Source organism: Heloderma suspectum, chromosome 2 (assembly GCF_057233095.1).
Source record: "Heloderma suspectum isolate Gila_16-S chromosome 2, 16-S_ref, whole genome shotgun sequence".
Classification (NCBI taxonomy): domain Eukaryota; kingdom Metazoa; phylum Chordata; class Lepidosauria; order Squamata; family Helodermatidae; genus Heloderma; species Heloderma suspectum.
This window is the reverse complement of record NC_139459.1, coordinates 184,200,421-184,215,453: the sequence shown is the minus strand read 5'-3', so window position 1 is coordinate 184,215,453 and position 15,033 is coordinate 184,200,421. Positions and strand designations below refer to the sequence as shown.

Below are 15,033 nucleotides of genomic sequence, written 5' to 3'. Positions count from 1 at the left end.
TGCATTATATTTTTTCTATTAGAAATGCATCCAAATCTGAAAGGCTGTGGTCACCTAAATTAGAAATGTCTTGCAACAGGTTGTTCAAGCTGCTAGCGCATGGAGAGTTCAGCACTGGCCTGTCACTGCAAACCACCCTCAGTGTAGGTTCGCAGTAGTGTTTCAGAAGTTAGATCCAGGCAGAAAACCAAGCCTGCTGGGAGCTTCTCACACCTGTCTTCCCAAAGCCTTATGTAGTTAGAGAAGTCAGCAAGAGCTGAATTTTTCTGCTGTATCCACTAGAGATTGAGATGGTCTTGAGAATCAACCCTCAAATCAAATTCCTATGGTTTGACAAAGACAATCTGAAATGTAAAGAAAAACAACAACAGCCACACCATGAAATCAAATACATTAGCTAGCACCCATTTGTCAAGTGCACAATCATATATATATGTACATAACACTAGGAAATTCATAGCAGTCAGGACTAGGGCACTGAGAGTCAGCAGCAGCAGGTATGCTGGAAAGCTGATGGCTGACTTGGCACCAGGATGGCATCTGTCAGCAGGTAAGGCAGATCCCCTTGACAACTGAATAACTATTTTAAGGAGGGATTAAACATTTTTATCCCTGAGATATTTGATACAGTTGTCATAATATATATTCTTTCTTTTTTTTAAAAAAAAGTTTCTAGCCCTCATGACAGCAGATGCTCAATTACCAAGATGGCTATCAAATGTTTTTGCATAGCTAACAATTATAAATAAATGAAGAGCATATTTCAAGGAAGTCCTTCAATGGCGTGTACTCCAAAACTGCCCAGTTATTAGTATGCACAGTCATTTGCCAATACAGCTATTGTCTCATCAGCTACACCTCAGACACCAGTATTGTATTACATTTTTTAATGCTGAAAAATCAATGCCATCTGAAGCCATTTTTTGGTCTCCTTGGGAGCTCTGTCCTCACTTTGTTTTCAACCTGCTAAAGTTATAAAGTACTATTTTCACACAATACGCTGGAATGCACCTTTGAGTTTCTCTCACATTATTTTTGCCACATGAGAATTTTGCCACTGTGGAATAGAATGTGGGAAAGAAAGCAAATTCTCCCCAATGGAAGATATACAGCCCACATTTCTCAGAAACTGAGAGCCAATGTAGCCCAATGAAAATATGCTGACCCTGAATATGGGAGAATGTAGCTCAAATCAGATCTTCGCTTGAGTAGTTTTGGGCAGGTCGTTTTCTCTCTCAGCCCCACATTCCAAACTGTAAAATGGAAATAATCATGACCTATCTCAAAGAGTTGTTATGGGAAGAAAACTTGCAAAAGGCTCCAAGGCATTTTTTGCACTCAGCATTCTGTATAAGAAGTGGTCAGGCTACATCTTAGTTTGAGCAGAAATACAGTCCCAACACATGGCATCCAGGGCCACCCAAGACATTTTGGCATCTGAGGAAGAAAATCATACACACACACCCCCAACACACGCATGCACATTCTTTCCCAAAAGAGCAATGAACAAAAATTCATATATTCTTATGAAGCTATCTTATACAGAATCAGACTTATACAGAGTCCATCTAGCCACTACTGCTAATTCGGACTGGCAATAGAAGTTCCCTGTCATCCTTTTAAAGTGAGGTATCAGGGGACTGAACCCAGAACATTCTGCATACAAGGCATATGCTCTACTACTGAGCTGTAGGATTCACCCATATATTGTTGTGTCTGTGACAAAGGACCACATCAAAGTCGTTTGCCTATGTTGTCTCTCCAACACCTTGAACACATCAAAGAAAGTTTTCTATACCCACATCACTATACTCAATGAAACAGCCCTTAGGGACATAAATAAACTAATACGTTGCCATCCTAAATGGTACCCCAAATCTGTTACCAGCAAAAGCCAAATCACTCAGCCCAACTTCTTCCCCTGGGCCTGGGGCAAGTAGATTGAACGGAAAGGAAGGCATAGGGAGGTCATGTATCCCGCTTTACAGAGGACAGTCCTCTATTTGAAAGGACTGACAATCGACAGTCCTCTATTTTAAGAGCTGTCCGGTTGAGGTCCAGTTTAAAGATAAAGAACCCTAAGAAGGAGAGCCCGGAGGGGCCTTAAAGTTACCCATCAACACACAGCACCTGTCCTAGACAGTAGGCTGAGCAGGCACACAAGTCACCTAGTGGTTACAGTCTTCTCCACTATGGGGAGATGTATTTCCACTTACATAACAATCATTATTTCCAAATGTGCATCTCGATATATAGATGAGCATATGACATTTTACACAAACCTGTATCCACTTTTGTCCTCCTTTTCAGTTATGCATGTCCTCTCTTTTTTGCAAGGTGTAAGTTCCCACACTAGGGAGGCACAGGGCTCACATGTGGAGTACAGAGTGGACCCTAAGGGAAGGATGTTTCCAACTCCCCCAGCACTGACAGTTAAGACCAGGGGAACTGAACAAAGACCAGCATTTACTCTTGATCAGAGGGCAGGAGGAGGCTGCATTTTGGTACAGCCTCCTGGCCGAGTCCAGGGGCCCACCTTATCGTGTGCACCGGGGGCATTGCTAGGTTCTTAAAAGATCCGGGGCACAGGCCCATAACACAAATTTGCATATATATATATATACACACACACACACACACATACATGAGGAAGTGCACATCTAATGTGTGTGTGTGTGTGTGTGTGTGTATGGTGTGTGCATGCAGTGTGCTTGTGTGTGTGGGTATAGATTACATACATACATACATACATACATAAGAAGTGTGCACTGACCCCCCCCCCACCTCAACTCAGACCCCGATTCAGCATTTTGGAAAACATCCCCCTTCTGTTCTGGCCGATTTGTAGTCGGACCACTTCAGCTCAGCACCAAACCTGAGTCAAGGTTTGGAAAAAGGAGTCTTTATGCTTGCTGTTGACTACAATGGGAAATTAGAAAAAAACTGTAACTTTTTTCTCTGGGTCAGAACTGGGTAATTTCAGACATAGTAGCCCCCTAGAAGGGGATTACACCTGCCACATGTCAGAAAAGGAGGTGCAGGGTTTGTATTTTGATTTTCTTTTAAAGGGAACTGCCAATAACATTTTCATTCCTTGGAAGAATTGGATAAAAATTTCAGGATTCATCGCCCCATCAGAGGAGATCACGTCTGCCAAATTTCAGAATGCTAGCCACAAGGGTTTTGGTGCAAGAGTGAGTGGCCTTGACATTTTGAGGTCTCCAAAAGAGGACACACTTATCTCTCTATGTTCTTTGTGTACCATTGTTCTGAAAATTACAGACAGCCTAGAGGTGTCCTTAAGTAAGAAACCAGCAAAGTTTCAGAAGGATAGGTGCAGTAGTTCATGTGGAAGGAGAGTTCTCCAATTTGGGGGAAGGGAGTGATTTGCTTTCCCTTCCATTCACCCCTTCCCCAATAGTTTTGGGGTAAATTACAGGTCGTTAGAGGTGTCCCACAGGTAAGAAACCAGCAACGTTTCAGAAGGATATACATGCATTCTAATTTAGAATGACTAGAAGTTATTTACATTTCACCAATGTTAGCAGCAGGGGAACATGAGTGGGAAAGTGCTACTGCACTCATGTCCTGCTTGTGGGTTTCCTATGGGCATCTGGTTGGCCACTGTGTGAACAGAATGCTGGACTAGATGGACCTTGGTCTGATGCAGCATGGCTCTTCTTATGTTCTCAAATATAATGAGCATGTGCAGAATGTTTTTCCTTCACCACTGAGCACTTACATTCTCCCCCTACCAATTCTGTTCCCCTCCATGCAACCATCCCTCCTCATCCTACCATCCTCCAGCAACAATTCATCAAAACAGATGTCTTCTTTTGTGCAACTCCTCTCTACCTCCTCCTTGTTATGCACAAGCTCTCATTGTATCTTCCTCCCCATAACTTCATATGTGCCAAGACTTCACCAGGATTCAGCCAATGAGTCTGTTTTCAAAACTAGGGCTAAGTCATGGAGAAACTCTGAACATGTACTAAGTGCCTTTCCCTTACCACTGAAGCTAGAGCTCATGCAAAAAAAAAGAACCCAAACCCAAACCCAAATGACAAACATGCATAGGGCTGAGCTGAAAGGGTAGTCAATTCATTAGACGGAATTGGGTAAGCACTGTATTAAGCCTGCAGTACCGTGCTCACAACTCAGGACTTATTTCTGAGCAAATATGCAGAACATCAAGGTGCAAACCTCCCTGCAAAAGTAACTTGTGCTGGAATCCTATGGACACTTTCCTGAGGGTAAGCCTCATTAAACATAATGGGGCTTCTGAGTAGGCATACATAGGATTGCATAAATTAGCGATATTTATCTCCCCTCCACTTAATAAACAAACCAAAACCTCCTTTTTTTAATTAAATCTTTCTGTTCAGAGAACATAGAAAGCTGCCTTATACCAGTCAGACCCTGGATGCATCTAGCTCAGAACTGTTGACACTGACTGGCAGCAGCAGCTCTCCGAAGTTTCAGGCAGGATTCTTTTGTAGCCCTACCTGGAGATGCTGGGGATTGAACCCCGGGACCTTCTGCACGCCAAGCATGTGCTCTACCACTGAGCTACAGCCCTTCCTATTGTTGGATAATGGCAACTGACAAACAAAACAGCCCCAGATCTGTTTCTCTGCAGCCATGTGAACCCACTCTTCTCAAAGACTTGAGTGAGGAGAAAAACCACCCCTCTTGTCTGTTTGTATAAAGTCAAATACAGTTCAGAACTTCTCTTGCCCGCCGAAGAGATTTCTCATTAAGAATTCTCCGAGATATGCTCTGGGTGGAATAAAGAAGAGAAAGAAAGAAAGAAAGAAAGAGGAGGGGAGGGGAGGGAAGAAGAAAAGAAGAATGGTGACTGGAAATGTGCTGGGGATGGGGGGGTACAGAGAATTCCCTAAGCCAAGTGGCTCCTTTCAGAGATGCAGTACTTCAGAGGAATTTAGGAGGCTGTGCAGGGTTTGCAAGGATTGCACGTACTTAAATGAGCTTTATGAGGTGAGGTGGCTGAGGGCTTTTTCTAGCTTTTTTAAAACTGTAGAACCTATTTAAAAGCCCCAGCAGTTTTTTGATAATGACGCCACATAGTCCTAACCCTCCCTTTGGGATTATTTGAGTCCTACAGCTATTTAGGAGAAATTAAAGTGGAGAGGGAGAAAGAAGTTTGTGGAGGCTGATTGGACCCTTTGCTGTACTGAAGCTCCTAAACTTCTGCAGAAGCCAAAGGTTCCAGTTTGGGGCAGTAAAATCAGATGCTGTGTGAAATACCAGTATTTCACATGAAACTCTTTCTTCCCTTCCTTCTCCCTCTTCAAAATTTCATTGTAGGCAAGCTCCCAACAGTGGGCACGTAAGAGCAGAAAAGAAAAGTAGGCGGAGAGAGGTTTTTTGCACCTCAAAAAAAAACCCTACACCAGAGATTAGGGATAGTGACCTCCTAATGGTCACCTTAAACACCTTCTGATTAGGATCTCTAATCCCTTGGGTGACTTGACAGTTTTTACTTTTTGTTTTAGACTTTGAGAAAAGGAAACTTTACGCATGGCTAGCGCAAAAGCCACTGGACCTAACTGTCTGAAATTTGGGAGCTTCAGTCAGCACCATAGGGCCTGCTAGGTCCCCAAATTCCATGAATTTATGTGGAAGCACAAAGCTCTTTACTTTGACAGATTTTCTTGGAAAAAGCAAATTTTACCTGTGGCTAGCACAAAAGCCACTAGATCTAACTGTCTGAACTTTGGCAGACTCAGTCATTTCTATAGGGGATGCCAGGTCCCCAAATTCCATGCACGTATGTGGAAGCACAAGAAAAAATAAAGCTCTTTGCTTTGACAGATTTTCTTGAAAACAACAAATTTTACCTGTGACTAGCACAAAAGCCACTGGACCTAACTGCCTGAAATTTGGCACATTCAATCGGCTCCTTGGGGTATACTGAGCCTCCAAATTTCATGTATTTATCATACAAACTAAAAAAGTTATGACCATTTTTGTTTTCCAATGCATGTCAATTGGAAAATGTAAAAAAATGGCTATTAGGACAGCTCAAAAGATCCTAGGCACAGCTCAAATGATCCGGGGCCTGTGCCCAGGTGGGCCTGTTACTAACAACGCCCCTGGTGTGCACCCTTGACAACTACTGCCCCTCTTGGGAGAAGCTTCCTTCCTCCTTGGAGAACCCTTATGATATGATGGATATCTTTGAAGGACACATTCCAGCATCCTGTCCTCAATGGCCACAGTATCTCTTCTAGGACTTCCACTGGTGAAACTGGGCCAGTGCCACTGATGCAGAAAGAAGTAACAGAAAGTGAATTGCTTGGATATTTCTAGTCTAAAGAAAGGCCAGTGCAGTTGAGGCAGAATGTGTCCAGCCTTTAATAGCCAATTCAATATGTATCCATTTAATACAATAGGCCATATTTATTTCATTCACAGTGCATTCCAAAGGAAATTTTGAAGTGGGGAAAAAGCAGAGCACCCAATGCCGTCAGTGAACATTTGCAAAGACCTTCAATCCCACGCTGGCCCTCTTCACCCTCCATAACAAGTTACGTCCAATGTGGGCTGTGGGTTCCATACAATTTTATCCTGTATACCAGCCTTCCAGCTGTTTGGAACTTCAACTCCCATCACCCCAGCCAGCATGCCCAATGGTCAGGAATCTGGGGAGTTGTTGTCCCAAACATTTGAACCAGGCACCAGGAGGGGGAAGGCTGCCATATACTAATAGTGAACACATTTTCCAAGATTGGATCCTTACATAGCCAATAGAGCACTACTCATGCACTGGGATGGGGGGAGGAACCAACAGTTTTGGGGGGAACCCCAAGGTTTGCAGAAGCATAAAAAGGCTTTAAGAAAAAAAGGCCGAAGGTAGGGGGAAACCCTGCCCCAAACATCCCTATGAGAGAGTGGTACAGCTACATAATTTTAGACCCTGGACTTAATAGTCTTACGGGAAGCCCATTACATGGCCATGTGTATTACTTCAGTTGTGAAGCACACAATTAACAATTCTCTTCTCCCCAACCACCACCACCCTATGCTTTACTACTGCTTCTACATTTCTGATAAGTTAGAACAACAACAAACCAAACCCCTGTTTGCCAACCATGATTTAAAACAACATGTGCAGTTTCACACTTTAAGCTCACTTAAACCATAGCACCATCAAATGGAGTTCACTTCTGTTGCCCCGCTGCCAAACACATTTACTTTAGCATAAGCACCATTTTGTTGTAGAAAAGGATGATGTATTTTAAAAGTGAAAAATAAAATGAGCATCTGGAAAATGTATATGCCTGGCCAGCTGACCCCTGACTATAAAGTGTTTTAAAAATAAGAAGAAAGGAAGGATGCTCTGACAATCAGCACCAACCCGTAGGCCCCAGCATGCCCATGCTGGTCCAAGTGCTGATGCCAGCCTATTATCTACTGTACCCATTATCTACTGCTCTCTGGGGCTGTGGGGCTCTGGACTTCAGTCCTAAGGTCCTACCCTAGCTGCACCACTGCAGTGAAGATTGAGAGTGCTCAGTACCCACAGAACCTGACTGTCTGTTGGGGAAAACACCCAGAAAAAAGGGGTGAGATGGTGGAATGGCATTTTCTGGACAAGGGCATGGCTGGCTAGAACCTTGAACAGGAATACTCCACACTGCAACATTTTGTTGCAGGTCCCCCTTGTACTTGGTTACTAAGGGCCAAGCTAGACAAGGCATTAGAGATCCATGACCAGATCTGCTGTCTCTTTCATATGCAGCGGGGTGGGGATTTAGATTCAGACCACAGTCTTGTAGGATGGAGTTAAACCCTTCACCCATGCCATTTTCCCCAACATAAATCACATAAAAATACACACACCCAAAGCTGCTATTTGCCTCATTAGGGAAAACTTACAGAGGAAGATTCCCAAAGGATCGTGAAAACATTTGAAAATAAACATTTGATTTAGGCCTTGAAATGCTTTCAGATGTGCATCCTTTTGGTTTCGGTCCCAGGATCGAAACAGGCTCACATGCTATCTGTTGAAGAACTGTTCACATAGGACCCTCTTGTAGCATGCCCCAGTGCTTCTCCGTGATGGGCCAAAAAGCCACATGGACAAGACCACGTTGTTTCCATTCGTCTGCCTGACCAGGGTCAGCCAACAACACCAAGACCAAATCACTGACAAGCTGTGGATGTTCTGTGTGAATGGCCCTATGCCAGCCTTCCCCATCCTGGTGCCCTCCAGGTGTTTTGGCCTTCAGCTCCCATCATCCCCAGCCAGCTTGGCCAATGGTCAGGAATTCTGGGAGTTGTATTCAAAGCATCCAGAGGGCAGTAGGTTGAGGAAGGCTGCTCTATGGCATTTAGTGTTTGGCATAGTAACCCAGGTCGGCTTGCCTTTGGTTGAATAGGGTATGCCTGTATGTATAAGTACACTTCATCCAAAAACCATAACAAGGTATCCCAACTTGCCAACAGGAATATCCTAAATCCAACTCCCTCCCGAAAGTTAAGAAGAAAACTTGGATCTAGGCTCAAGGGGCAAACACCTCAGCTATGATCTAACCCACCAAACCACACTGCCATTTCCTCCTTGTACTTCACACCTTATCTAGAGAACCAATTTGATAAGCTTTGCACACAGGTCAGATGTGCAATTTTTTACATTTAAAAATGCCATAAAAATCTGCATAGGTGTAGAACATTTAAAAAACAAATACATATCACATATGTTGTTGTTGTTTAATAGATTTATATACTGCTTTCCATATTTAAAAATATCTCTAAGCAGTTATGTTGTGGGTATGTTGTGTCTGGTGTGACAGAGTCACAATGAAGGGCTGTGGCTAAGTGGTAGAGCACCTGCTTTACAGGCAGAAGGTCACAGACTGAATCCTTGGCACTTCCAGGTAGGGCTAGGAAGGAATCCTGCCTGAAACCCTGGAGAGCTGCTGCCAGTCAGTGTCGACAGTACTGGCCTAGATGGCCCAAAGGTCTGATTCAGTATAAGGCAGCTTCCTATGTTCCTACGTAATGTTCCACATAAAGTATGCAACATCTTTGCATGCTTAGAAATAACACTCCCACCCTTTTCTAAGGCAGGAGATGCCAATTCCCCAAGCAATAAGCCTTGATGCTACATTTCTCTATAGCAAACCTGGCAATTAACACACATGCTGCGAATATTTGGGGCCACGTCTGTTTGCATGGGAATGGGAAAGTGCATATACACCAGATCTGTAGACATTAGAGATACAAAGGTGGTCTTGACATCAGCTGTAAGCACCCACAGTTTTATCATGCTTCTAAAATTGCGCAGTATGACGATGGGAAACACCCATTCTTCAGCTTAGGGGTGAGTTTGTGAAATTCAGCTCTTCCCAGTTTGCAGATTCATCCAATGTTTGTTGTTCACATTATCTCTTCAGGTGCTGCACAGAACATCCTAAGAAACTTGTTCCTTTTTACTCAAGATGTCCACTCTAGGATTTGGTGCACGGGCTTTTCCAAGGATGTATGCTGGGAAAATAGCCCAGCAAACACACCCTTATGCCACACACACACACACACACACACACAGGTGTGGATGGAAAATTAACAAATCCAACACTGTGTTGACTGTCAACTGCAGGCAAACGTGATGGAGTTTAAAGATTGGCCCTCCAAGCTCCACCTTCAAAGACTCGCTCAGCTCTCCCACTCACCCCAAGTTCCCTCCACCATTCCCATCAGTAAAAATGCTTTTAACATAAAGTATACATTTCCTTTCAAAATATTTTAGCTGTTCTTTGCAACAGAAGTGCCTCAACAGTTCTTAAAAATATCTCTAAGAACACATACCTAATTAAAGTTGAGTGAATCCACAGGGGAGCAACTATACCAGTCCATAGATTGCAACATTTTATCCAGAAATTGGGCCTTTCTTACAAACCTGAACAATATAAGATCCCAAGAATTGCACAGGGAAAGCTACAGAAGAACACTGCCAGAACATATCCAGTTACCTCCTGCACCACACACAGTGGTGGTGACCTACATGAACATGATCCTCCAATCTTTATCATGTTTGCCTTCCAAACATCCCCTGAGACGTAGGTCAACACTATACTAGCCCAATAAAGATGAGGAACTGAGGCTGAGAGAAAGTGATTTGCTCCAGGGCAGCCACACAGTGAATAATCCACAGAGGATGAGTGCCTAGACTTCCAGAGGGCAAGGCTGAGTGCAATGGGCAACATTATATTCCCTGCTACTCCATCCCTAGTGCCCTACTTACACACACACACACCACGAAAGAAAAAAAGTTAAGAAGGTAGGGGCAATACCTTAATAAATAAATGCTGCTCCCTCTAGTCCAGTGTTCCCCAACCTGATGCCCTCCAGATGTGTTGGACTACACTTCCCATCATCCTTGGCCAACATGGATATGTGCTCCCATCATCCCTTGCCAGCTTAGCTAATAGCCATGCTGGCAGAAGATGATAGGAAGTGTAGTCCAACACATCTGGAAGGCACCAGGTTGAGGAAGGCTACTCTAGCCTGATCACGTTTACCCTCAAACACCCCTCAGATGTAAGTCACTTTGAATCACTTTCCATCCAACAGCCATTTAAAAAGGGGGGGGGGACACTGGCATTTACACATGCAAGAAAAGAGGCTTTTTGGCACATGCATGCACAGTAATTTTTTTTCTTGGTTTTTCCAGTGGAGCAGCACACTGTGCACCTAAGTGGAAAAAATCAGGGCCACTCTATACTTCACATGGGAGATAACTAAAGTATCTCCCATCATTGTTTGTTTAACTTCTGTTGTAGGCTCCAAATGTAACTGAAGCAGCAACTGGGGAGGGAGAATACTTAACTCTTTCCCCCACGGTGCCATTTTTCCTATCAAAATCACGCCATGCCCCCCTCCCGCAAAGCTGCTTACCCATCCACAGAGGAAATGATACCTGAATATTTTCCCCTGAGCAGAGAAAAACAACTGGGAGGGGTGATTTTTTTAGTAAATACAGTTCAGAGGGAAAGAGCTGAGCATGCTCTCTGCATAGCCACTGCTCTGATCAAATTCAGATCCCCACACACGCATGGCTGCATTTGGGGGATACAACATCACACCCAGCTTGGCCCTCAGAAGCACAGATACAGCCACTTACACCCTTTTGCCTCCACCCCCACCCCCACCAGGTCTGTCTTGCCTGACTGCAATTTCCTCCCCCTTTTTGCTTGCTTTTGGAGGTTTGGGCAGTATAGTACAGGAGACAGTGCTGGATAAACATGCAGGAATCCCATGTTTCAGTCACAACTGAGCCACAAACTTCACTTAGTTCCCCTGGGCAAGTTCACTGCCAAGCTAACCTATATTCAGGACTGCTATTAGGATAAAATGAGATAAGGATAGAGTGTAATCTGCCCTAAGCCCTTGGGATACACCATCTCTGTTGTCTGGGACAGAGTTAGAGGCAGGTGAACAAGCAAGTTTCAGTGGTGAAGAGGAGGAGCAAATCCAGGGGACTCTTGTCAGTGGGCCCCTGCTGGAGTGTGGGCCCTCAGCAGGTGCCCAACCATGCCTACCCTTGACGCCAGCCCTGTCTGCATCTCGGGGCGGGGGGGATGGACGACACATGCCATGAAGGTGCGCCTGTTTCCCACTTGCTGTGCAGACTCTACACAGGTTCCCTCACAGTTATGCCTTTGTTGTCAAGCTGTCACACTTTCCAAGCACTCACAAACTCAACAGAACATATCTAGGAAAATGCAGTGCTCCCCTCTCCCTCCAATAACACATCCATTGCTATTATGATTGCTGCATGGAATGTGATTGTATGAGTGAGCTGTCTTGAGAACTGTTTTTGTTACAGGGCAGCATATTTATATTTAATTTCTATACCGCCCAATAGCCGAAGCTCTCTGGGCGGTTGCCCAGATATGCAGATATGCTCTCTGGGCATATAAGCATCATAAATAAATGAGTGTCAAAGCCACCTTTTTGATATTTCAAAATCCACCATCAGGCAATACATTTATCAGGACGAACCAAAATGGTCAGCAAGCTTTTGAAGTTTCCACATCTCTTCATCAGGCAAGAGTTACAAAAATGCAGGTTGTGGCTGGTGGCGCAGGGAGAGAGAGAAATGGCTGCCTTGATGCTGAAATCATGAAGTCTCCATGATCAGAGTCTTGCAATGGAGTGGAGGAAGAGGCGCAGACTTGGGGGCAGTCATGTAAGTTTCAGGTTACACCTCGGACTGTTGGGACAAAACACCTAATGGCTGCCACCACCCCTTTTCTTTTAAATATAAAATCCAGTTGTTACTCAGATTCGCTGACTATGCGGACTTCATAACTTCAACATCAAGTTAGACTTCTCTCTCTCTCTCTCTCTCTCTCTCTTCCTCCCTCCCACCCTCCTCCCCCATGACCCCCTTGCTCGATTAAGAGATCTGGAGATCTCAAAAGCTTGCCCACAACTTTGTGCATATTTGCTTGCTCCTGATAAAGGTATTGCCTGACCATGGATTTTGGAATGTTTCTTATGGCCCAGCAGCACAGCATGCTTTGCTATTGGGATACTGTTTGTGATGTAATTAGTGACAAGTGACAACTCCCCCTCCCATGCTTATGCCATTTAGAAGCTCTTTTTGTTGTGTGTGTGTGTTTCTTTGATCAGCTTTTAGTTCTTGGGAACTGTGCACTACACTTTTTAACAGCGCTCTGCAGCAGTCCACATCTAACCAGATTTTAAGAAAAGGGAGAGCAAACAGCAGAATGGAAAATGAAGTACAGTGGCATAGGGCTGTATTTGTCATGTAGTTTGGTGCCTGAGGTGAAGGACAAGACAGCATCCACTTCCACTCCACGTACAAAAGCAGGACTGGACTGGCAGTTGAATTGACACTGGCCATATGACAGCATTTTCTAACACACCTGAAGGCAGCAGGCTAGCTTAGGGGCCACAGGGCAGGCTGTGGGGTACCCAACACTCTCCCCCAACACTTTGTCTGCCTCCCACCATCTGCTGTCTGAGACAGGTCCCTCACTCTTGCTAATGGTAGGGTCAGCTCTGTGCATAGATTTCTGTTAAACAAATAGCCAGAGCGATGGCCCTGAACCAGATTGGGACTATGGTGTGAGAGAAGGGTGGCTTTGCCCCCACCATGGTCCCAATCAGAATCCTCCCCCCGCCACACACATACACACATCCTTGCTATGCACAATTGGAGGATCGCTGCCATTCCACAGGAATCAGCATGGGCCTGCATATGCATCGATTTAACAATTGTTACTTCTTACCAAGGAACTCTGGGAATTGTAGTTCTGCCTGGAAGGAGTTAGGAACCCAGTTCTCAGCACTGTCACCAAATGACAACTCCCAGGATGCTTTGGAAGAAGCTGTGAATGTGATCCAAAACCAATACAAGTTGCAGAAATAGAACTTGAAAGATCCCGCTTTCCCTTCACTTTCTATTTAGTGATGGCATTCCTAGGGAAAGCTGTTATCTGGATGCATCCAGAATCCCTACCAAATTCAGCTGGATCAAAAAAAAATCACTAAGAAGCATGCTTCCTTCACATTTTGTAAATGCCTGGACTACAAGTCACCAGAAACCTACCCAGTTCTGCCTCCAAACATCTCACATGGGATGAAATCCTCAACTCAAGTCGCCAGTCCACAAGCAGGACTGAAACTATCGCCCTCATGTCCTGCTATGGGCTTCCTATAGGCTCCTCGTGGTTTGCTACATAATGCTGGGCTGCATGGGCCTTTGCCCAAACCAGCAGGACTCTTCTTATGTTCTTAGGAAGAGGGCCTCTGTGCCTTTAATGGTTTGTGAAAAAGAAAATATTGATCAGTGCAGCTTTTCCCACGCCAGCATGGCAAGACGTACCTGACAGAATTCCCACATCTGCAGGAGTAAAAAAGATACAGGAACCCTGCCTCTGATTGCAGTTGGGTCACCCTAATCCCACCCCAGATAACTAGTGGTATTATGGCAGCAACTAATATTGTAGTTCTATCCTGCTATGTCCTGTACACATTCCTATCACTATGTTTTTAATTTACGCAACAAACCTATCATCATGGAGCAGGGCTGGCTCTAGCCATTAAGCCATACAGGCAGAATTCAAGAGGTACTGGGGTAATAAGGAAATCCCTTGAGAGGGATGGAGTACAATCCCCCCTTCCTAATCCAGGCCCTTGGGACAATAAGCATGCCCCAACTCCACGGGTTTCCAATCTGAGGTCTTCTCACTCCATTCACTTCTGGAGCAAGGGGCTGAAGTTGAGAAAACTACTGAGGACAGAACACACATCTGCCTCTCAATACGCCCCCTTCCCCCTTTTGTTCAACAAGATGAGGGGGACAGCAAAATTAACTATTTTTACCCAGAGCAGCAAAAATAGCTTCAGCCAGCCCTGTGGTAGAGGCCGAAATATACTGGAAGCTGCCCAGGGCTTTGTGCAGTGGAGACTTGAGTCACATTTGGCACCTGAATTGCCACATCAAAATGCCAAGTTTAGGTGCTAAGGTCTGCAAGATGCCCCAGATGCTTCCAAGGCCACAGAAGAAACAGTGCCATTTGCATGAGAGATGTTTGCTCTATACCTACCCCACCCCGTCCCACCACACAGTTCTGGCCCAAGTGGGTTTGTATACACTTGTATACACTCATTTGTATACACTTCCTCGGAGCCCCAATCCAAGATAGCATAAGACCCACACCCAGTATGCTCCAACAGTTCAATGGATCTGGCCCAGTGTGGAAGCAGCTTAACACTACCTGTGCACCCATGGGCTCTACCCTGTGTTATAATTGGTGCAATTGTTAATCCGGGTCTGCTGTATCCTGGGAGTGCTATCTGTACAGTGCTCTCTTGTGCTGCACCACCCTCAGTTTACACCAGAGGTATAAAACCTCAGGCCCAGGGACCAAATTTGGGGGTCCCCCAAAAGCTGTGCTCCTTTCCCCACCCCTGTTCCCCCAGCTACTGATCATTTGGTGGTTTCCAGGCTTTTGCTCAGTTTTTCCTCCATTC

The 15,033-nt window shown here is 44.8% G+C and overlaps 1 protein-coding gene across 1 annotated transcript in view; it reads right to left on the bottom strand.

Moving 5' to 3' along the window:
• Positions 1-15,033, bottom strand: part of RARG (retinoic acid receptor gamma) — a 138,328-nt gene that overhangs the window by 101,196 nt on the left and 22,099 nt on the right. The window lies entirely within an intron of this gene.